At 36.6% G+C, this 25,514-nt stretch overlaps 1 protein-coding gene across 1 annotated transcript in view; it reads left to right on the top strand.

The window, feature by feature from the left end:
• SGCZ (sarcoglycan zeta) overlaps window positions 1–22,642 on the top strand; it is a 494,888-nt gene extending 472,246 nt beyond the window's left edge. Inside the window, exon 10 of the transcript XR_003992315.1 lies at window positions 22,571–22,642. The gene's annotated coding sequence lies outside the window, so the exon portion shown is untranslated. The remainder of the gene's footprint in view (window positions 1–22,570) is intronic.
• Window positions 22,643–25,514: the final 2,872 nt, after the last annotated feature.

The raw sequence follows: 25,514 nt of genomic DNA, 5'->3' as shown, positions 1-25,514 counted from the left end.
GCAAAATCTGTCTTTAAATAACTTCTGGTCATAGTTCCTACTTTCCTAGCAAGTATTTTTCTAATTTTAGTTTGCTTAGCCTTATATTCCCAAAGTGTTTGTTGCAATAAATTTTGTCACATATATTCAGCTGGCATATAAATTATGTTGCTCTCTGAACATTCAAGCAAGTAACGCACAAAAGATATAATGGGGATTTTGAAAAACATTACATTTGAAGAATATTGGGGCACAACTTAGGGAGTATTAGGGGAAATTTTGTGGTTTGGGCAGCTAGCTGAATTTTTCACTTTCCAAGTACCTGATTAAATACTCATATTCTGATTGATCCAGTGTGGTTTTCAGCCCCATTAATCTCATGGGAGGTGTCTCTCCCTGACTAACCCAGTGTCTCTTCAGAAAAGGTTTCCAACTCTTATCTGTTCAGTCTTTCTTCTTGTCCAACAAATCCTATAAAGGTCAAAAAGTGCTTAAAGGGCTATATAAGACTGCAGGAAGCCCTACTGGGTATTTGTTTGGTAATCAGTGCTTGGAGCTGTTGCAGCTGGTCGCTTCTTTCTCCTGTTGGGCTTCTGCCTTCTTGACTAGATTTGGCTCTAGTTCCTGATCAAATCCCCACTCTTAGCTCTTGTGCTAGCTTTTTACTGCTGACTTCTGAGGTAGTTGTCATGCTCTGCGTCATGGTGCACTTCATGCCAACAGTGTTACTTGTGGAGTGCTGTGGTAAGTACCATTGGAGGGAAGGGAATTGTCTACCAGCAGGTGCACTGTGGCTGGTGCCTTCTTGACATGAGAGCTCTCCAGAGAGCTGAATAAAAACTGTATGCAGCAGTCTGGAGTTAGGCGTTCTGAGAAAAAAACTTTGGCCCATTTTTCATGAAAAACTGTATCTTTTCTTTTTTACATGGAATTTTGTTGAAAGTCCAGTCATCATAAATAATTGCAATACATTGTTTAGTGTTTTCTGCATGGTAAAACCAGCCATTTTCAAAAGTTTGTTTTTCTGTTATTGGGGACCGTTGTAAGTACTTGCCCTCTCTTAGCATTTTATGAACAAATATATAAACCTTTAACTGCTGGTAGGCAACATTCATGAGTAAGTTTTATGAGACTACTCATAGGGTTAACAGCTAAGTGACCAGTATAAACATCAGTATATTACTTTGTACTGCCAAACTATGAGCTTTATCAAAATTCAGAGAACTAAAATAGCATGCAGTGGTTAAGACCAGTTTTCTTTTCAATGCCTCAGATCCAGTTTTAAGAGCTAATCTGAATGATCTTTTAAAAAAATCAAGAAAAGTAGATGGAACTCAAAAAAATCTTGAGAAGCATCATAAGCTTTAAAGGGAAGAACATTGTTTTTCTAATGATGCCAACATGCCTCCCATTGTGCTTTAAAAGCAGAAAACCAAGAGATAGTAACTTTTCAATTAGCAAATTAACAGCACTTACAGTTATTAAACTAAGGCATTACATGTTTGTAGTAACTTGGGAACTATGTTTTTAATATTTTGTATGACTACTTTTTATGTAAAAGCTCTTCTGTCTCTCGTGCTTGGCAAGAACAGTTGTCAGAGAAAGAAAAAAGTAGTTGGCAACTTTTGTCATGATTTTTAAGAGTGTTTAAGTGTATGTGCTTTATCCGTGTGTGCCTTATCACTTTATACGCAAACCATTGTCATCCTTTGCTTTCAATCAATGATGAACAAATTTCAAGTGTTTAAGAATTTGAGTGTGATCTGCAAGATCCTAGCGTTCAGCTGTGCTTCCACAATTTATCCTGACTTGTTTGGGCATGTTATTTTTCCCAATTATTAGGGAAGACTTTTTTTAATAACTAGTTGTTATTGGTGCTTTTAAAGGACATCTACAGTACTCCATTTTTCTTATATACATGTATATATAATAATTTGATAAACCTCTGGATTATTTCCTCACTGCAGACAAAAATCATTCCTCAGAATAATCAGGGGGGTGATAATCCAATCAAATTTATCACCAGGTCTGGTGATATAAAGCAAAATCCATAGTTAGTCAAATGAAGCAAAATCCAATAATAAGCTCACTGCATACATAATTATCTATGCCAAAGGTAAATATTTATGCTCAATTTCTTTTTTGGTTTGGTTTTTTGGTTTGGTTTTTTATTTTTCCCCCTTCTTTCCCTCCATCCATCCCTCTCTGTGAACAATACCATAAAAAAGAGCTGTGAAATGAGAGCCTGTCAAACATGATCACTGCAAAGAACTTCATGTGAAATTTTAGGAGTGAGATCTTGATATAGAAACCCACACAGGTAGTAGCAGTGCAGTTTCCTAGAACGATCACATAATTATGTGCCAGCCCAATACTTACAGAATTACCCATAAAGATTAGAAGAGACTCCAGAGAAAAACCAATCAGAGGTTTTTCTCTGATTGTCCTGTTCACATAGTTGATATTTCTTCTCCACAAAATGTGTGTGCCCTTATTTGCAATTTTATTGATTCCTACTCCAGTAATGAGATCATAGTACATTACATGTAAATACATTTGATACTTGGCATTTATGATTTTGGGAAAAGGCTTATAATTTTAGTTAGCCTGACAAATTGTGAACTATTTAAAGAGCTTCACCTAAAATAAAATTCAGAAATACACTGTCGTTATGTTCCCTATTATTTATGAAATCTCATGTCTTTATGTATCTTAAATTGTGTTTTCAGTAATTATGATGGGTAGGTATCAAAAATACAGGGATTACACTTGACAGGTGTCAGCTAATATCATGCTCGAATGCTGCAAAGGGCCCAAGGAGTATGTTCGAGTCTAATTGTCTACATTCCAGAGCACAACAGCTGCCACTTGTAGCAGATGCATCATCTGACTGATGATATTCTCCAGAGTATCAGCAGGCTTTTCTGGTGCAGCTGATTATATGTGATTGTATTTGGCATAGATGCATACCCTTAATAGACACTTTTATCATTGTTCACCGAACACTGGAATACTTGAGTCAGCTGTTTATTATGCCAGCTATACTGGACTGTCGACCAAAAATTTGCATTAAGGTGGCTGTTTACTGGACTGTATAAAATGAATCATTGACCTTAATGAACTAGTGTCCACATGTCAAAAATAGTGGGTGGAAACAGCAGCCTTGGCAAGAAGTCTTCAGGCAGACAAAGGAGTCTCTTCTAATCTTTATGGGTAATTCTGTAAGTATTGGGCTGGCACATAATTATGTGATCGTTCTAGGAAACTGCACTGCTACTACCTGTGTGGGTTTCTATATCAAGATCTCACTCCTAAAATTTCACATGAAGTTCTTTGCAGTGATCATGTTTGACAGGCTCTCATTTCACAGCTCTTTTTTATGGTATTGTTCACAGAGAGGGATGGATGGAGGGAAAGAAGGGGAAAAAATAAAAAACCAAACCAAAAAACCCCAAAATGCCTCCACAAGCAAAAAAACAACCAATCAACCAATAAAACCAAAACCCAAACACTAAAAACCAAAACACAAAACCCCCACACAAACCCAAACAAACAAAACAAAACACCCAACCCTACATAACCCTTATCAAGTCTAACTTTGTTATTTCTTTAATTGTGTCTGAGGACACAAAGACCCCATGAAGATATATGAAGTATTGACTGATTTAATGAATAAAGAGTCTAGACTTGTGGAAATATGAAAACTTTGAAAATGCTGCACAATGCATTTTTTGACAAGGAATGTCAATTTTTAACAGATCTAGGAGGAAGGCCTTGGAGGAGTCATTGAGGAAGCTTGTGTTCTCTATTTTTTGCTTCAATTCTGAATGAAAGACGAGTTTACGTATAGAAGATGAGTTTCTGGTCATGGAATGACACCAATTGCTAATTTAAATAGATTTCTGTGGTTTAGGTAGAACAACAAAACCCCAAATTTTTTCTGTAAGGATGAATTAAATTATAATAAACATCAAAATAGTGAGCTAATAATGGGGGAAGGGAGTGCTAAACACATGTTTACGTTATAGTGCAGAGATACTGCACCAACACATGGAATATGTATATATATGTATTTTATTTGCGTGTGTGTATAAATAATGCAAAGAATCTGCCAGTGGGATATCAAATTCCACTAGCCAGGTGAATTGTCATTTCCTTGTCTTAAGCCTCTTCTTACCTTTGTTTCAAACTTGGGTGAAATTTTGTTCTTTATGCTGAATATAAGCTTCCTAAGGCTTTCTGTGTGCTGCAGTTGGGACTGCATTGTTCTCAGTCAGTTTGCTTTGCTGTCATTGTGTTTTATCTTAACAATGACAAGCATGTGAAATATTCAGATTCTAAATACTAATTATTATGTGATAGAAAAATCTCAAAACTTCAGTTTTATCTTAACAAAACTGAAGAAGTAGAGTTATCAGCTGTGTACAGAGTTGCTTGCAACTTGACATTTTTAGCTAGTGGGAATTCAAGCCATATCAATCAAATCAATTTGTCACTTAAGGGGTTAGGCAAAAGAATGTCTAACACCTGACGTGACTGGGTATCTTCAATTCTCGTATCTGTATCCCAGGAACTGTATACTCAGAAAACTCTATTATCTTGTAATAGCCTTAACATCCTTTTGTGGCAGAGATGTGGTAGAAATACTATTGTACTAAGCTTTTAATATTACAGACAGACAAAAAACATGCTCATTTCTATGTTCTGTACATCAGGCAATGTGTCTCCTAGTAAGAAATGCCTATCCTTCGCTTCCGAAATGGCTTACATGTAGGCCTGACCTGATAACTCTGAACAGGATCATCTGTTTAATAGAATAGTTGTTTGTTAATGTCAGACTCAGCTACTGTCAAAATATGCTAGATGCAATGCCAGTCATGGTCAAAGTCTATCTGTCTTCTACAACATCATTTGCACTGGTAGGAAGGCATCCACAATGGTGCATCTAAAAAACTGTAGAGACACACAGTACACAGTCTGAAGAGTATTGATCTCACCCTTTATGTTTATATGTTTGATTTTCCTCCACAGTCAATACCATGTAAATGCTCCGTGTAAGTAAGAATTAGGTCTGCATCCAAATATGTGGGTTTTAAGCTCTACATCAATATGCACATTTTGATGATATAAATCTATCAATCAGGGGCATTACTTGATGATGAGAAGCACTGCAACTCTCTATATAACCTTTTTTTTCATGGGCCATTTTTTCCCCTACTGTTCATTAACTTCTGTTAAAGCTTTGATTATAACTTCTGTTCTAAGGACTCCTCAAATACCAGCTTTGCCTCAGGCCTTTCCCTTCCTTGTAGAGTTAAAACATTTACCTACCCAATGCTTCGCTAATGTGTAGTTGGTAACTGCAATTCAGGGAAATAGAGCTTATTATTGTGAGTGTTCACCTTAATATTTGTCTTTTCCTGCCATTATTTAGCATTACCATTCTTCACCCTACCTGTGAAGACATTTAAGATGTGCATTATAGAAAAAAGCATAGCTGTAATTTTTTTCTTCCAGAGTATTTAGATTTCTGGTAAATCTTCCATGTCTCAAAAGAAGAAAAAAACCAACACCAACCAAAACCCCAAAACTTCTCGTAATTTATATCTCCTCAAATCTATGTAAAATGTTCTATTTCCCTATGATTGTCTTCCTCAAGAACCTTTCTTATTTTTTCATTAACACTGCCTAGTTTCTCCTAATCCTTTTTGGAGGTCTTCACTTTTGAAGGTCTTAATCCACTCTGTTTTCAGTGTCCCTTTTTCCATCACATACCTTTCCTTTACATGGTCTTCACTGATTTGGTCCTTTTCTGGTCATTCTACACTGGTTTCTTGTTTTTTCCTCCTCATTCCCAGTAATTTTGGGGTTTTTTTTCTCCATTTCAGATCTTAAAATGTCCCTGCCATTGTGAGATTTGAGCATTACCAAAGGTGATGATCACAGCCTTTAGATATTAGTAAATAACTTCTGTTATTACTTTCCCCAAAGAAATTTCAGATGCAATTCTGAAATGCTGTGTAAGGACTATATGCTGCTTAACTTCAGTCTCTCGCTACTTTCATGACATAAAGCTACTTTCCTGAATCTGAAATTAAATTTTCAAGAAAAAAAGTTAAATGCTTAATAAGGTCATTAACAAGGAGAATATAAATATGTGTACATCTGTTTCTCCTGGCAGTTGTCATTCTTCATGCAATGTCTCAGTTTTTCAGAGCCTTTTTGGGAAGTATTTGGACTTTTATGATCTTTGATGCTTAGTGCCAGATGTTTCTTACCAAATGCTATATAGAGATTATGTGACCTTCAGATTTTTCAGTTTACAAACATAAATTTAACATTTGTTACTTAGGCAGAAGAAATAGCCATTGTCTACAGAAGGGTGCAGACTAGGTTTGCCCAAGTTGATTCCTGTTCCAGTAGGCTGTATCTTCTGAAGTAAAAAGCCACCCTCATTTCCAATCTCCATTGCCATCACAGTGCCTAGCAAATTTTACCAGTGCTTAATGAATGTTTTCACTCAATGCACCTTATTTCTAGTCTGAACTCTAGTCCTACAAATTTTGTTTAAATCTTGACTGCTAGTAAATGTATTCTCTTAATTAATTTTCATTTCAATAAATATGTTGTCACATTGTGGTTAGTCATTGTTCCACCTTTTTTTGTCCAAGCAACCGAAGTTCATTGAGACTCCTCTATTTCCCCAGCAGTCCTGTATTCATTTCTGTCTGTCTTCTCTAAAGACTTGATATTCTGTCACCAACTAAAAAAGGTAATGTAAGATTTAAGGTTTTTACTCAGGGTGGGTGAGACCTTTCCAGAAGCTCTAGGATAACTTTAGGTCTGAGCTCAGGAGATGTAAGCATACCTGGATTCTTGACACAACAGCACACCAGCGTTTTGGCTGCATTTGGCACTTCTCTGATTTTGACAGCTAACACTGTTCAGGTTTATAAATCCTAATCTCCATATCCTGTTCAGATTCCCTAGTCCTTCCTCCCTTCAGCTTTAGAGGTACAACTTTGTATTTTCTGTATAAAACATATATAGTGTTTGCCTGGTTCCAAGTTACCAAATTATTCAGATGGCAGTATAATTGACTCCTGAGGGCTGAGAGAAAGCTTCAGATGGCAGAGCTATGCCATCATATGTTCAGAGACAGATTTTTTGTTGTTCTGCTCTTAGGCATGTCCCCATAAGGGAGTTTAGAATCAGTTGCACAGCAGAGCTGTTGAAGACAAATGATTCCACCTCATTCCTTTGTGGGTCTTCTTATTTTATACTGTAAATATCTTTGCTTTATTTACTTTGCAGTAGAAGGAAAGATTTAACACTGTATTATGACAAAGAAAAAGTCATCTATACCCTATGAAAATACTTATGTCTCTCTTACCATATTTTTGTTGCCTCTGCACACCACACTCTATGCTCATGCTTGATTTTTCACACAATTTTGTCTTGAGATGGGAAAGAGAACTCTTCCAGGCCTGTTTTATAGAGTTGTGATTATTCTGGTTTACACTCATTCTGGGAATGTGTAATAGCTGCTGAGCCATACTTCTCTTAGCCGGAGGTTCTGACTTTGTTCTTCAGTAGTTCTTAAATTTTTTTCTTCTTTTTCTTTTTTTGCCTCCCGCTTGTTTCACAGACAGCTGGGGTATCTTGATGTATTCACACTGTAAACGTCCCAAAGTATTTGCCAGTATGCAGTATTCATAACTCAATTCATAGCGGTTCAGATCTGTCACAGCATGATAGATAAAACCTTTTGTCTGAGAGGGATGCACTCACCAGGCTGATATCCTTTTGAGATAAGCAGGACAGGCTACAAACATGCTTGTGAAGAACCATCATTAATATACTTTTACTCTAAGTCCATTTCTTATGCTAGCCTCCAGTCTTCATATCAGCCTTCATACTTCGAATTTTTATAAATATATATAAATATTAATGTCCAATTTGAATGTATGCTTTCAAAGACAAGAAATTATCTTTTAATTTATGTTTAAAGACTCATGCCTGCCTCTAATATTATATAAATAATAAAGGGGTGTGAGACTTACCTGAAATTGTTATTTCACAAGGTAATGTTTTCCTCTCTGCTTGAGATATGCCAAGCTGTAAGGGCAAATGTAGGAGAAATTAAAGGCTTTTTTGTGGCAACAGGCAAACTTCATTTTATGGGAGCTTTTTAGCTAAGCTGCCAATCTCCTCTATGATGGAGGAGGAAAGCAGCAAAATTGCACTAGAAAGTTATCAAGAGAATTCACTGGGACATTCAAAAGGTCCATTTTCAGTGAACTAGGACAGTCGTGAGAAAATAATCGGCCTCTGATTTGCCTTTCACAGCACAGAAACAATGAGAGAGAGCAGCCTGGTAGTCAAAGCAATTGATAAAACTGCTCATTAAGTATCAGCAAAGGTGGAAACCTTCTAGCTCTAGCAACCTTTTTGAAGAGTGCATACACTGAATAAACTTTAGAAAGAAACAGAAAGAAATGAGAGTTCAGAGAAGGATTTTTGATGGGGACAATTGATCAAATTGCGAAGCCTGCATTTAGCCTTCTGTGAATGCTGAAGTTGGAGAGATACAGCATGCACTGACAGAATGTGCCAAGTAGGTAATTTGGATAGTTTGGATTTATTTTTTTTTTTTTAAGGGAGGGCACAGTAATGTAATACAACTCTTTGCATTTGATAAAGGCGTTTTTCTAGACCGAAGTCTTTGATTTTCTTGGCATTCTATGCACAAAATAAATTCCCAGCAAACAATGCTTACGGCTATTTTTATTCTACATGTCTACACTTTAATTTGTTGAACAACATAGTCTGAAGTTCTGGTGTGCATCTGATAAGATCTCTACCTTCAGTACTAGCTCCACATGCAACCATCCCTGCAGTGTTTTGTGAATACTTTGGTCAAGTTTCTGTATGTAGGCGTTCAGGGATCAATAGAATTGGAAATCAGTCTGGTTTAAAATTCTGTTTTCACCTGTACAAGCAAGGCTCAAGCAAGCTATGGACCTGGAGCTGTGGTACTATTCAGGGAGAAAGTTCTAGTTGTCCTTGAAATAGCCTCCTATGTGTGGAGAATGTAGAAGTCTCTGAAGGTGTACATCACATACTTGCAAAGATCAGCAAAGATCCGAGGTTGGCAAGACTAACACTTCAGTGAAGCAGAAAGAAAGTGTTGCAGCAGGTTTACAGAAGAGGAAATAAATAGAGCAAACTCTAACCCCAAATCTCTCACAAAGTTTTATTCTAAGCCATGGCTAATTAGGTTCCCATCACCGTCTGGAAAGCAACAAAGGACTTGTGGTGGCAGGGGTTTTTTGAGTGATATTATTCATTATTTCTGTTTATAAAGACCAAGTAAAAGAGTGATATCTACCAAGTGCACACATTTGTAGATATCAGCGATAAATTTGAAAGCATTTAAGGAAAATGTACTTTCCATTTATTTATAGTTTCAGTCATAACATTGCTTTGTCTCTATTGTCGTATTCAAAAATAAAATTAAGAAGTTGCTGTAACTTTGAGTTCCTAAATACATGGATACAGATAATATAGAGGTATAAATATGTAAAGGTACACAAATAATCAGTTTTTCAGCTGTTGCAAATCATATGGCATATGATGCTTTAAATTGAAAATCTGTCTAGTGTACATGGAGTTCTGTATCAACTACGTGGAGCAGAAAGTCATGTTTTCTGGTGTGCTATTTGTTATTTTCTTCGTTATTTTCTCACCTTATGGTTTAATCTACAATATTTTGAATAACATAAGTGTAGAGGAGAAAACTATCAACACGTGGCTACCAAATATTCTATGACTGTAGGTACAATAAATAGTAGATTATGGTATTTTATTTCTAATTATTAGCTTGTAATGGCTTTTATTTCTTTTCCAACTGTACATAAAATTAAGAAATTTGAATACATTCACAACATTCTGATTGAGAGTAGAAAGTATCCTGATGCACACTGAAGGATCATAGCTGTAATGTGTTATGGATGTGAACAAATTAAAAAAAAAGGCTGATGGCATGTCTCATCAATAGTTTTTAGCCACCTCTCTGCAGAGTTAGGCAGCAGGAACGTGGAGGCTCAAAAGCCCTAAAGAGCAGATTTGTACAGCACTAACATGGAAGTGTTTTAGTGCTTCGGTACCAGCAGTTTTGTTTTAACTGTTTGTCTTCTAAACTGTTGCCTTGTGTCTTCCTTTTCCTTCTTTTACAATTCATTTAAGGGGCAGGGAGGCTTGTCAAAATCTGCCTATAGTTAGGACTAAAAGATAGTTTTTTAAGGATTCTCATGCTCAATTCTTTCTTAAATGAAAAATATATCACAATATGACTGCCTTTTCTCTTATTTATACTTGTGGGATTAGCTAAGAGTCCTGAGTAAGACTGGAGTCTTTTTTATGCTGAAAATAGGGAAATATCATGAGAGATTTGGGTCAATATCTGCAGAGCTCCAGAATCATGATCTCTGAGACTTGTTTATGTCCCATTGATAGTGATGTGCAATATTTCTTCAGTTTCTATGACTGAGATAGGTAGAAATTAATGAAAATGTGGAGCAAAAAATGTAACTACTTAAAAATAGCAATGTTTTGTCAAAGGACTTAATTTTCTGCTTTCCACATTTGGCAAATAATTTTTCTGCCCTGAGTAAGGAAAATGCATCAGAACACCTCACCTTAAACACATCTTTTAAGTTTCATCTGAATGCCAGACAATGTCTTACCCACCAAATAATTTTTTCCCATGGTAAATCCGTACAATATATGTAAACTTGCAAATTACTTTTGCATCTCTTGTGTTGAGAATTGTTTTTAATCAGAACACATAGTTTTTTGCATTTCGCACATTCCTGAGAGATTTTCTTGACGTTATGGAGGAGAGTCTTTACTGCAAGTAAACCAGTTAATAAAAGCAATCATTTCAGAGTTTTCATACAATTACAAATATTCTAAGCATTCAGTGAATTTTTGATGTTTCACTTCAAATACACTTGCCTTTATAAAAGCACAAAATAAGATACCAGCTCTTAATTTCATTCATATTAACCTGTATCTGGGATAATTCAATTTCAGCAGAAAATTTCAGATTTGTTTGGACACATCTGAGTTTAGTGTGCAGCCTGTAATGCCTAGTCCTTTAATTACATGATTCACAAAGGGGAAACAAACAAGTTAAAGTGTCAAAATACTACCATAATACAGAAGCTGACAACGCTCCTTGATTATCAAGTCTGAAGGGGGCCTACAACGATGCCAGAGAGGGACCCTTATCAGGGACTATAGTGATAGGACAAAGGACAATGGGTTAAAACTTAAACAGGGGAAATTCAGGTTAGATATAAGGAAGAAGTTCTTTACTGTGAGGGTGGTGAGGCACTGGAACAGGTTGCCCAAAGAAGTGGTAAATGCTCCATCCCTGGCAGTGTTCAAGGCCAGGTTGGACACAGCGTTGGGTGACAGGATCTAGTGTGTGGTGTCCCTGCCCATGGCAGGGGGATTGGAACTAGATGATCTTAAGGTCCTTTCCGGTCCTAACTATTCTATGATTCTATATTAAATCTACCCCCAAAGTAGATGATTCATGTACCTTCAGAATCAGCTAACTGTATTGAGTGTTTGTAAATGGTAATTGTTCAGGTTGCATGTGAATCATGCTGATTTATTAAACATTTTAAACTAAATTGCAAATGCTCAAACATTTTTTCACTAATATATATACGTATGTTCAGCACTGACAAAGCATCAGTTGTAATTCTGTATTCAGTTTTGGGTGCTGCACTTCAAGAAAAAAATATTATTCATTTGGAACGAGTTGACAAGAGCATAACAAAAATCAGCGGAGATCTACAGCATAGCACCTATGAGGAAATTATGGAAAATTTTTAAGTCTGTGACCTGAGAAAGTTATGAAGTCTGCATAACTGGTGGTGTGTAAAAACAATTTAATGACCAGGGGATAGACTAGACAACTTCTTTTGTTCTCCTTCAGCTCAATGATCCTGTGTATAGTGTTAAAATAAAATGTCATTGTTCTCATAGTTACTAATAAAAAACAATGCAATAAAATGGGCATTTTAAAGTCCTATAAATAGCATTATTGAAAGATTCCTCAGAGACACAAGTGATTCTTTGGAATTGCTCCTGAACGAGCTCTTATGTGTGAATTTTCCCTTATCCAGTTAGAACATTTCAGCATACTTTGCCGTTAGGCATCCAACTTATGACTATTTGTCTAGAGAGCTATTATCAGTGTTGGTGATTTGTTTCCTGGAGGAAAATGGCACTACACTATCTAATCAGCATTTGGAAGAATGTTCCAGTTTTGAATCAGGAATGGAGGACACTCACAGGCATGAAGCCATTTGAGTAGCTCCTGTGAAGGGCATGCCTTCCTACTGCTAGCCTAAGGAATGTAATACAAAGTGTTATGACATACAGGATGTAAGACGTGGCACCTCACACACTTAGTGTGGAGCTGTCAGGAGACTGAGCATTGAGATGCTGAGGATGAAGGAAAAGAAAGGCAACATTTTCACACACCTTCTGAATTGTCTCATTCTCCTCTGCCACAGCTGAGGATCTGAGATGGCAATTAAAGTACAGTGGAAGAGAGTAAATGTGTTTGGCTCACTGTTTAGATGCCTCAGGCTCTGGCATATAGAGCCTTGATCTTTGCCTCGCTGGTGTCTGCAAGCATAATGGCTCCAAAGTTCCTAAGCAAAAAATATAGCATGGAAGTATATGCAGGCAAAACATGGGGAGGCCAGCTTTGGTGCATATCCTGCAGAAAGATTAGGGATCAGTGACAAAAATCTCTATAACCTTTCCTTTATGGGCATGTGTTCAATTGTGCTGATACCTACATAAGAATGCTGTGTTCCTTATGCTGTATCCAGTTCTTTTTCTAATAGATTGTAATATCTTCAGAGAGAATCTTGAGGGGTAATAGTTGAGCAGTTATTTATTCCTGCCAAATCATAGTAAAGAGGCATTATTAACTGAATTTTGTAAGCCTAGAGAAACTAAAATTGAGGGAGGAAATTGTACAAAACAACATTGCGAAACTGTAAAGCATTCAGGGAGTGTTAGCTGTCCTCAGGGAAATAGATTTTTGTCTGCAAGTCTTGCTTTACTAGGCTTTTTCAAATTAGACAGATAGCTTAGCTCTGTGCAGTGAACCTAGCACAGTAATATATGACAGTTCATCTTTTCAGGTATATTAGCCCTTCAGAAGCCTACCATAATACTTCTTGTCCCTTGGGATTAATGAAAAAAATATTCAGAATAACAGACCTCTATATTTAGTTTGCACAAGAACAGTGCAAATATAAAGTTGTTAAAACATTGAAAAAAGTTAGGTTAGGGTTGGTTCAGGAGTTTCAATTAATTCACTGTTTCACCAACTGCTTAAAAACTAACACAGAAATAGCTTCAGCTGTACTTAGATGCTTGTTTTCCTACTTTTTCTCCAAGGTCCAAAAGACTATATTCAAAAAGGGTAAATCTTTATATTGCGTTTGTGTGGCAAGGTTTTGATAGCAGAGTGGCTTCTGTGAGAAGCTGCTAGAAGCTTCCCCTATGTCCAGTAGAGCCAATGCCAGGGCGGTGGTGGTGACATGGCAAGTTCACCTGAACAAAGGGAGAGAATGTGTGGCAGAAACAGCTCTGCAGACACCAAGGTCAATGAAGAAGGTGAGGAGGAGGTGTTACAGATTCTGGAGCAGAGATTCCCCTGCAGCCTGTGGTGCAGACCATGGTGAGGCAGGCTGTCCCCCTGCAGCCCCTAGAGTAGCCCATGCTGGGGCAGGTTTACTGGCAGGACTGATGACTCCACGGGGGATCCAGGCTGAAGCAGTCTGTTCCTAGAGGTCTGCACCCTGTGGAAGAGACTCACGCTGGAGCAGTTTGTGAAGAACTGCCACCCATGGTAAGGACTCATGTTGGAGAAGTTCATGGAGGACTGTCTCATGGTAGAAACCCCAGGCTGGCGCATGGGAGGATGTGAGGAGTCCTCCCCTGAGGAGGAAGGAGCAGCAGAGACAACGTGTGATGAACTGACCACAATCCCCATTTCCTGTCACCCCAAGCCACTAGTGGGAAGCAGGTAGAGAAAGTTGGGAGTAAAGTTTAACCCAGGAAGAGGGAAAAGAAGGGAGAAGATGTTTTTAAGGTTTGGGTTTATTTCTCATTATCCTAATCTGATTTAATTTGTAATAAATTAGACTGATTTCCCCAAGTTGGGTCTGTTTTTCCTGTGGCTGGTGAGTGATCTCTCCCTGTCTTTTATCTTGACCCATGAGCTTTTAGTTATGTTTTCTGTCCCCTGTCCAGCTGAGGAGGGGAGTGGTGTAGCAGCTTTGGTGGGCACCTGGTATCCAGCCAGGACCAGTGCAGTATAATCTTCATTAGTTTCTTACATTGAAGAATAAGTTTATGTATCTTGAACTTATATTTTGAAATAATTTTTCGTTAAGAATATGATAGTAGTCACATCTTCATTACATCTGTTTTGCTAGACGGATTGAAATTGATGCTCAAGTCCTTTGTATCTAATTTAAATAAATTTTGTCATGGAGTCACTTGCAGCTATCTTTTCAGCATTTTTTAGATAGCCATAAAAAGGTGGCTATACTGTGGAGAAAAAAAAAAAAAAGAATAGAAGCTCCGATGGCTCTAACAGCAACTGGAGCAGTCTGTTACTGATTGCTTACAACAGCTGGGGTGCTTTTACATCGTTGTTTCTCTCTGCTTCTACTGCCAAGACTAAATTATGCTGTGATGCTACTTATTTTACATGTACGTTACTTCTTAGTTTTATAGGTACTACCTTGTAAGTAAAGCACAAACATGGGTACTACCTGTGAGTATCTTTTTTTTTTTTAAATTCTATTCAGTTGCCTCCAAGCTCTCTACTTCTTTGAAACTGTAAAATGTTGCTGATACCGACCTTCAGTGCAAAAAGAGCAAATATGGAAATTCTTATTTTTGACAACAAATATTGTGGAAAATCTTTTGTAAGAAGAGGTATTGCTCTTAACTCTAAGGGTTAATTTTAATAGATTGGAATGAAATCCAACCAAAATTAACATTTGACTTACATTACACCTGAACAAATTATATTTATGGTTAAATTTAATTTAAATGGAATTTTGTTTATAAACTTTTTACTTAGGGGAAAAGGGGGGTGGAGTGGGAAATTCGCCTGAGAAGGGAGACCATATGTTCTCTAATGTCCTAAAGTGCCCTTCAATTCAGCAATTCTCCAGCGATTATAAACTGAAGCAGGAAAATCTGAGTTTTGGTCAAAGATTCTTCAATATTTCTCTTCCATTCGTGTATTTGAATGTTCTCATAGGTAAAACAGCAGAATGAAAACAAGGTATGTTATTATTTTCAGGTTTTGCCTTTCATCACTACACCTGAGATTGATTAATGCAGTCAGTTTATAAACTCCATGGAAGAATATCAAGAGGGACTTAAAAGAATTTAAACTTTTCTACGAAGCTTAAGATTGCTCTGTCTTTAACATTGCCAAGGGAAATAGCATGTCTTTATCCGTGCTTGCACAAATAGGCAGTTAAAAGACTCCTTAGCAATAGAATTGCTCTTATTTACTGCATGTTTTATATTCTGTTACAGTTGGTAATATCTCATTCATATCTCTGTGGGATTTTTTTCTTCCTTTTTACCATCTAGAAGGAATACAGTCAGCAATTTTTCATATAAAATAAGGATGTATTCCCAAAATATTTCAAAGCTAATTTAATCTATTTTCTATTTTCATCAGTATTTCATCCCTGGAAATAGATTTTCTGGTGCTCAGAACATGGCAATCGTTTTATGTCTCATATACATAAACATGTATTTATAACAGTATTGTATATATATACAGTATATATATACGATACTTGTATATATAACAGTATTTTAAGGGAAAGGGAATGTCCTCAGCATAACTTGTTATAAATTTGAGCGCTAACTCAATTCTAACACTACTTAATGGTGTAGCTAATTCTATAGATTCCTCTGAGGCAGTTTGCAGATTTATTTATTGGAGTACAAAAGCTAGGCCATATATAGGTGTTTAGCATAGATGACATTTGACATGTCAGCTGTGCTGACCACATATGACTGAAACATGTTGTATTTCACTTGCTGTGATATCTCAGTTGTTAAGGAGGGACAAATGAGTGGTTGGGGAAGAACGCAACTTTCCCCATGCTGTTCTACCCTCCACATAACTTTCCATGTGGCAAAGATGATCTTAGTGTCTATCTTCCAGTAAGATTATGAAACTGGTGGCATTAATCACCTTAGCAGAAGTAAAGGAAAAAGGTTATATCCTCAAGTAATATTATCCAGATATCAAGAGAATATTATGTTGCAACTTTTTTTAAAGGTCAGAACTGCAGTGTGTTTTTTTTTCCTTGGATAAGGATTCAGTAGGAAATGCCTATAAAATGCTGACTGAGGTTTCCTTGCCCCCACCTTTAACCTGAGGTGGTATCTGTAATAGGAATCGTCCATACCTATTTCTATAGACTCATTAGTCTACCTATGTAGAGCCAGCTATGCTCTGTCACCGCACAGTCCCTTGGCCTTTCTCCAGCTTTTCCTCCTCCTCAGCTGTTCAGCTGTCAAACTGTGGTGGGTAGTGCTGCCTGATAAACCAGTGCTCAGATTGATTGCAAATGCAAACATGAAACAAATAAGCAGAAGTCCTTGGCCTTTGAAACAAGTGAATGTGGTCTGCCAAGAGGATCAGGTTCCCAGTTAAACCATCCTGTCCTCTGTCAATTTCCAGCTGGCTCCATTGAAATAACTAGGTCTGGACTAAGGCTCACAATTTTAGACAGCAATAAATTGCCTGTGTGCCCTATTTTTTGAGGTGTTTCTATATAAATACACAAGTTCCCAGTATGTGACAGCTTTTTGTCTCTCTGGATAGGATAGTAAGGATATTCTTATTTGGCCTTGGCACTATTTAAAGCAGGAGTACTTTTACAGCAGACTGTTGTCAGATGGTAAATTTTATTTGAACCAAATGTGATATCACATACTTTCCTTTAGCAGTTTTATATTTTTGTATGTCTGCCACAGCTCATAGAAATGAAGGGAGCATGTAATATTTGGTAGGCCCAAAACCATGGAAGCTCCTTCTTGGTTACTAAATTTTGCTTCAAAAAAAATTTTACCAAATGAGGTAGCTGAGTAAACTTATTATGAAGGCTATAATCTATGGAAGTCAATAAGGTTCTTAGAAACTCAGTGAAAAGAAATTCTTGGCTGCAGTTATTTTATTTATTTTATTCAGGCAAAGCTGCACTCCTTTAATCAGATTTAAGAGTGAAAAAAAAAATAAAGATAAGCAAACTTTAGTAAGTTCTTTTGCCAAAAGAAGGAAGAAGCAAGCCAAACTTCTTTTCTCTGTGACAGTAGAGAGAGACAGGAACAGAAGGCATCACAAGTCATTTCACACGCACCTGTAGAATTATACTGAAGGGAAAATATCACTTAACAGTAGGGAAAATTATAGAATTCATGAGCAAAGGATTAATCTTCTTTTCCTAGTGAAATTCTTAAAGCAGAAATCGTGAGTGCTGCATTATGACTGTAGAGGCTTCTACTAGAAAATAGCTGAAGTGCATTAACGCTTTCTAGTCTCCTCCATTTCAATTCCTATCCAAGCATCAGTTCTTTGTCTGATAGAGAACTAGCCTTTCTCTGACATTGTAGCATCTCATGGGATTGCAATGGAGAGTCAAAACTGGTTTAAGGTGGCCCTGCTCTTGTTCAGGTATGTATTCCCTTATATTCGAGTTATATGCCTCTGAAAAATAACTTCTCGCATGGAGTCAGTATGACTTGTTAGAAACTCTGAACAGAGTTTGTTGTTGGTTTTGGGGGGTTTTTTTGATTGGTTTTTGGGGCTTGGTTGGTTGTTGTTTTGTTTGTTTGGTTTTTTTTTTTTAAGAAGTTGTTTTATTCCTCTCTGGCACTCTACTCGAAAATACATGTGTTCCTACACTTAGAGCTTGTCTTAGATGCCTTCTTGTGCACACATAAGACTTAATGATACTTCCTCAAGTTTGGTCATACCTATGCAGCTTGAAAATACATATGCATATATACATAGTACACACCAGAGCCTTTTTGTATGTGATTATTAATGCATACTGGATTTCTACTTCCCGTTGAGGTCTAACCTTTTGAAGGTGCATGTTAGCTAGCAAGGAAAGTCAGAAAAACCTTTACTGAAACTCATGCATCTGTCATTACGAATAAGGTCATCAAGTGACCTAAATTCTCCAGCCTACATGGCCTGAACTCTAAAATTATTCTGAACCCAAGAAGTCCATAGAACAAATATTCCTGTAATAAGAAAAGAAAGACTGTTCTTAAGTACTGATGTTTATGGTGGGTGAGGGAAAATAGGGCGTGCTGATCTGGCTGGTTTGCATGCTCTCATTTTACAGAAAATATCTACAAAAAATAAGAGCCACATTAGGGAGTTAGGGTGATAATAGATGGCAGGAAGATGGGACTCCAGTGGGAGATAAACAACCACAAGAAAAATGTGTGTAAATGGAAAATAGTAAAGTTTGTTGCCGTTGATGCAGAGTAGGTAGCTTGAGATGATCTCAATTTTATGCTGTCTGTGAAATACACACAGCATGCCAACCTGCTCAGGTTTATTCCCTATTCCATATTGTTGATTTTGAAAAAATTGCATGTGGTGTAATTCTGTGCCAAATATGGGTAAATACACTCTTTTTTTTCAGATGTATAAGTTGATATTCCGTGCTGTTCAGGTAATGTGTATCTAAATAGTTGTGGAAATGCTTAGGGAAAGGAACTGTCCTTTAAAATTTTCCTTGTCTAGAATTAGAGTGAAGTAGAGCTCTGATCAACATTAGAACTGATTGACATGAGCAAATCAAATGAAATTCAGAATTATTTGGGGATATGTGGTGAAGAAGGAAGAGGCATAAAAGAATAATTGATCATTCTTGGTAAAACTGTATTGTAAACAAGTGTTACATGATGCGACCTTGAAGCGTTACAGCAATCTCTTCTTGTCTTTACTAATATGTCAACTATATGGTCCATAAACAGTTTCAGTGGTTTGACTTAATCTACAGAAGTTTGATCTGTTTTTATTAAGGAAATAAAAAAATAAGATAACGGTTTAATTTCATGACAATAGAGGTGTAAGCACCTGCTGAACATGTTCTTTCTTTACTGCTGCTTTATATTGTTCTGCTTTGTTTTATTCAAGTAAGAACAATCATGGTGTGGAAATTACTGTAACACATTGACTTTCTGTATATGGACAATAGCCAACAGAATCTGCCAGGTGAAGTGTTTGAAGCAGTGTATTAACTAAGTTGTTCTGACTGCTTGCATTTCATCTTATTTTATCTATCTCCCTCGCCATTCATCAGTGTGAATGGACAAACAGAGTGTGACAACAAAAAATTGAACTAAAAGGAGAAATAAAGTGTTAAGGATAATCAATAAGAATATTGGACTAATATGTTGTCAGCTGAGAAACTAAGACAAAGAAAGTTATATCTCTACCTCTAGTGTTACTATTAATAGTGTATGTGACAAAGTTCATCTGACTCAGATGAGATTAATTTGTTCAGCAGATGATTTTAAAAAACACTCAAATTCATTACTCATTTTATAAAAAATTGTCTCGAGCCAGTATAGTGGAAGATAGATAGTATAAAAGCCAGTGCATATAAGCATCTATCACTCCATAGTATCATTTTTTGTTACTGGAGAAGTATGACTGACATGAACTGAAAGGCTACAAAGTAGGTAACTCAGAACAGAAAACCATTGTCATGGTTAAATTTAGCATTCTTTTGGGAGAGAAACATTTCTAGGGTGCTATTCATGCTAGTATAAACCATAAGGGAAACACTTCTTTAATTAGGCACATGTACTTAAAAAGGAAAACAGATCTTATATAGTTATTGAGCTGTTTCGGCTTTCAGTTAGAAACATGTATTCATTCTAGCATAGGTCAGCAATTGGCTGTCAAACCTTTCAACACTTCCCTGCAGGAATGGTCTGTGTCTTTCTAGTTCTGGGAAGATGCAATTTGGTCAATGGCAGAAGTTTCCAGTATTTCTTGAAATTCATCCAATTAAATGACTTCTAAATCTGAGTGCAGGCAGCCAAGAGCACTGCCAACATTAATTTATCATTATATATAAGCTTGATGTCATGGAAGGCCAATTTACCTAGCCTATCTCCCAGACAGCACACAATTGTTACTATATTTCTGGCAGGATCTTTTCCAAGCCTAGTTTAAGAGATTATATTGTATTTTATCATTGAGTATGTGATAGGAAAGGGAGAGCATGTCTGGTGCATATCTGTAAGTTTCCTTAATTTGCTTAATTTTACATCAGCAGCCACAAGGCAGGTAATTGATACCTCATTTGCATAGAGCTCCTCTATTACTGCTGAAGAAAATTAATGTAAATCCTAGATTTGAAAGAAACTTGGCTAAAACTGTACCCTCCAAATGGTCCAGAAGATGACTGTAACCTAAAAATCCTTGTTTGCCAACACTGTTTAAATGCTCCTGAGGTCATAATCATCCTCCCAAAGAGAATACAAAATAGATTTAAGAGTTCTAAATTAAAACCAAGTATAACTTATTCAACTAAGTTCAGCACTAAATGGACTTTTATTTCCCCTTCCTTCTCCCCACCCCCCCCCCCTTCCAAATTTCATTCCACTAGCTTGCAACACCGTTTGGAATTTTGCCTCGCAAATAATTTTTTTTTTATATTTAGCCAGTTTTTACTCCCTGTATTACCGTAGCCACACTGCACATGCCTATTTTTTTTAATTAATTTGCTGTGTAGTTTAATATGCAGTTACATAGTCTTAGAAATACAATTACCACTACTTGCTCTATAAGTAGCCTTAAAAGGACCAAGTACCAGTTATTTCAGGCAGGGAAACACATTTTTAAAATTTTATTGCTATGTAAGAAATAAAGGAAAGGCAAAAAATGTTATTTGCATATTAAAATTATATCTTATGAAAAAAGAGCTTGGTGGTTTTATATGGAATCAAGTTAGAAAGATTTTGTTGTTAAAATAAGATTTTAAAGACAATTTTGATGTTATGAAGTAAGAATTTAATGATATAGTTGTAGCACTGCAGGTGGATGTTTCCATCTGGAGATTACTCAAACTGAGATTAGGAAAATCCTGGTTAAGTTTACAGTCATCAGTAGAAAACAACTCAGATAAAAGCAAGCCTGTATCTACTTTGTCAGTGTAAAGAGTGCTGATAAGATGATATAGATGAACATGAAATCTTGTTCTATATCATATTGAGGAAGCTACGCAAGGTGCCAAAGGCAAAATGTGATAAAAATATATTAGACCAATATAAACCCTGGTGTGTTCCCATTACCAAAGGGCAGGAAATGATACCGTGATAATGTATTGTTTAAGCACAGTTTAATATTGAACTTACTGGGTGTCAGTATGGTCACCAGGGGCCTTATGTTTGGCTTTCAGTTGCTGTCCTGTGCTGCCCAGGCTCATGTTCCTTCCCTGCTTATGTCATCCTCTAGCCTCCTGCCCTCTTCCTGCACTCACTTTTGTAGAGTTGGGGTGGTGTTACTTGCATGGCTTCTCAGCTCAGGAGTGAAGACAGCCTGAGGACTCATTTCTCTCTGCCTACATATTCTCTTCCTCCCCTTAGTTTGCAAAGCGCAGAATAAGCTGCCTCACATATTGTCGGTAGGGGTGGGATTTGACTCCTAATTAAAGCACCTGATCGGCTGTGTCTACAAACCAGGATCTAGGTGGCTCCCACTACTGTCAATAGCAGATAATGGAGGTTGGCGCACTTGTGGCTGAGATATCTCTAAAGCACATGCCTAGTTGCTGCTGAGGAAAATTGACCAGTATTGAATTCTGGACTCCACTGATTACACCGTGCCAGCACATTACATACTGCCACATTATTAAGACATGCAACTTGCTGTTATTATCCACCAACTCTGCATCTGGAATCTGTGCTTTTGAACAGCTTTCTTAATCTGTTTTCCCACAAAATGTACTAGTGTGAACTTGTAGAAAATGCATAAATTACTTCCTGGGCCTAAGAAATTACTCCAAATTAAAAAAAAAAAAAAAAAAATTAGAAGGTCACATGTTCAGAAAAGATTATTTTTTTTTTTTAATTTTCCAGCAATCCAAGATTTTGTTTCTGAATCTTCTCTCTCTCTTTTTCTCCCAGCCCACTCCCTCCTTCCCCACCCCCCTTAGAAATGGTTAGCAAACAGTGCTGCCCACAGTAAACAAAAACAAAACTTTAAAAAAAAAGTTGAACTACTTCTGGCTTGAGACAGATGCAGACAAGTGTGGCCCAGCCAGGAGATCATGTACAAGTTTCAGTTTTCCCCAATATTTTGTTCTTTTGTAGATGTGAAATGAGTTTATTCAACTGTCAGCTGTAGATACTTTAGGATCCCAGCAAAGTTACTTCATTACTGATGGATAAATTACTTTTTTGTTCTAAACAGGGAGGAAACGGTTTACTAAACAGAGTCTGCATTTCTTCTCTGCTGGTCATGAAGCTGTTGCTAAGAAACAATGGTGATTTTACTTTCATGAAGTCTGAGCAAGAAGCCTCATCACTTTGTATTTAGCTAATGTTTTTGAAACTGAATTTAAAATATTGTTCCTTCACGGTGGTATTCTCCATATTTCAGAGCCATAATGGATTAAAAAATAGAGATGATTTCCATGAAAAAGTATTCCTATATCCCATAGCTAGGGGGCGATAGGATAAAATGAATACCTTAACACTGATGGAAAAAACCCAGGAGGTATACTTAAAGCATGCACTTCTTTTAATAAATGGTATTGTATCAGAAAGCAACTGATAAGTCCTTTCACTTAATCTTGTTGTATGGGAGACCTCTGACATAGCTGATTCCTCCTTTCTTTTATTGCTTTTGAAAGTAATTTCCCTTGATAACAGTTTTGTCAAGTGACAGAAAATGTAATTAAAGATGTTCGTAACTAACTCATCTCTCTGCCAACAATCTAAATAGCTAAACAACTGTTTAAGAGTGACAGCAATAACTAGACTTCATGAATAATGGAAAATTTGCCTCATATTATTTGTCCTCGTAGACGTGGTGGCATTGGTATTGATTTCCATACAATCAAATTGTGATGATTCAGAATTACAGCTAATGCCTTATTGAAGACTGATGAAACTGTAAATATAGTAATCTGTGTTACAAGATAACACTATGTTCCTCAAACTGCACTGGTTTGCTGCAGTGAAAATGGAGAATTAATCCAGACAGTCATAAGGTAGGTTAACCTGAAGAAAAAAACCACCTTATTTTTTAAAAAGAATAATTGGGTACTGACTTTTTTCTTGTGAAAAGAAGAGCTGGATATTGTGATCTTTTAAAGGACACTGAGTAATTGGTCTATATATTGTTTTTCATTCCTCTAGATGGATGTACAAGGCTAAAGAAAACTGACTTCTTGATCTCAAAGTTTAATCATTGACCCAACTTCTGTTTTGAATATCTTTATTACTATGTTTCAGAGATGAAACTTAGCAAAAATTATTATGAGAAAATTAAAAAAAAAAAGAAGTTTTGTAATATCATTAGGGAATGCAGAGCACACTAAGTCAAATAAAAAAATTAGTCATCCTCAGAACTGGAGGAGAATGGGTACATTAAAGAAACAATGCTTCTTTACATTGTAAAGTAGGCAACATCAGTAGAAATAGTTTAGATTTGCAGCCATCATAACAATCAGAACAGCTGGGTGTCTCACTGAGATAAATTTAAGTCTTATATAGGTGTTATGCAAACAAATGGTAAATGTACTGCTTAAAATTTTGACACATACCAGTATGCTTGCACTTACCATGTTACCTGAAATTGGAACTTGCATCAATTACTTTTCTCAGAACTCTCAAAGAAGTCAATTGCAGTTGTCAGCATTTTTTTTTCCTATCATGCTGAGAACTTATATCTATATAACACTAAACAATATACCTTCAATTTGTTGGTTTTTAAAAAAAAGTCACAAATCTGTCAGTAAGCACCTGCTTTTCTGTCTCAAAATTGATCTGCTTGTCCTTACAAAATGTTCATTTGATTTGTGGTTCATCTTCAGCAAGTTTATTTTCTTAGGACTAGGGTCTGCCTAGACTCACTGATGTTAACTACATCATATCTTACATATGTGTGTGTGTGTGTGTGTGCTGGAGCTTACGACCACTGGGTTGGAATAGGTATGCTATGCAGTGTTTAAGCAAGTCAAATAAAAGGTTCTCTAACCCCAAAATCTAAAGGAAGATTATGTAATATAGCCCCCTCCCCCTCCATTTCCACTTCAAAAAATGGAGTTATTTTCTTAGTAACTGGTATATCTACTACAGACCAACTTCTATCCTGCCTGAAGACAGGGACCTGAGGATAGCTGATCAGTCACAGGGAGATACTATGAGTTTCCAAAGCTATATATTTTTGGAGTTTTCCATGCAGTTTTGAAGTATGTGTTGCAAGCCTCTATAATAGATAACTAAAAAAAAAAAAAAAAAATTAAAAGAGAAAACCTCAGCCAGAGTACAATACTTTGATGATTAGAGGTCAACACTTAGTGCTGTCGGTGTGAAGACAGGTGGTTAATAACACCACAGGAAGAAGCAGCCAAGTAAATTTGGAAAGAAAGAGATGTGGTAAGAAAAAAAACATAAACACATTTTTCTTTTACTTTCCCATTTCTTCTTTCTCCCACTTCTTGAATTTCAAACTTCACTCAGAACAGAGTATTTTTGTTAGCTAGTAGCAAATGTCCCATAAGCCAATTTTTACTTTTGACCATTACCACCCTGATTTGTAGATATCTTAATCTTTGCAGATACTGCACCTATATAAATTAACACTTCTGAAGGATTAGCATTTGGTGGATTTCTCAACTCAAAGCTTTGGAGTACAGCAGTGTTTAGATAGAATTTCTTTAAATTTCTTGGATGCTCTACTACTAAGACCGCAGAAGGTACAGGTAAAAGAATAGAAACACTGAAAGAGGTAAAGGTACAGGGTGTTAAATTGAAGATCTGCCTGGATTGCAGAAGTTCATTATACTAGATTTTTTCTGAATAAATAAATAATAAGGAAATCTCAACAGGATTTGTGTAGGACTGTAATCATCCTAATGGTTCTCAAATAACTGCTTCTGTTTTAGTTCCAAATTTTACTTCCCCCTCCCTGGATAGTCAGTGCTATAGCTGGCAGACTGCAGTGGTTCCGAACTTCCTCACTCATCCTCCTGATGGTTTCTGCCACTGGATGAGAAGCACCTATGGGTGCCATTCACCCTATTCTAGCACTTGAGCAGCTTTAGTGAATGTAACTGCAACACTTCAAGTAGGTAAATTTTGGTCCACCTACATCAGGAAAATCACACCAAACCACAAATAACACTTTT

The sequence above is a fragment of the Strigops habroptila genome, chromosome 7, assembly GCF_004027225.2.
Source record: "Strigops habroptila isolate Jane chromosome 7, bStrHab1.2.pri, whole genome shotgun sequence".
In the NCBI taxonomy this organism is placed as follows: domain Eukaryota; kingdom Metazoa; phylum Chordata; class Aves; order Psittaciformes; family Psittacidae; genus Strigops; species Strigops habroptila.
Note: the sequence above shows the minus strand (reverse complement) of the source record. Positions and strands in the feature narration are given on the sequence as shown.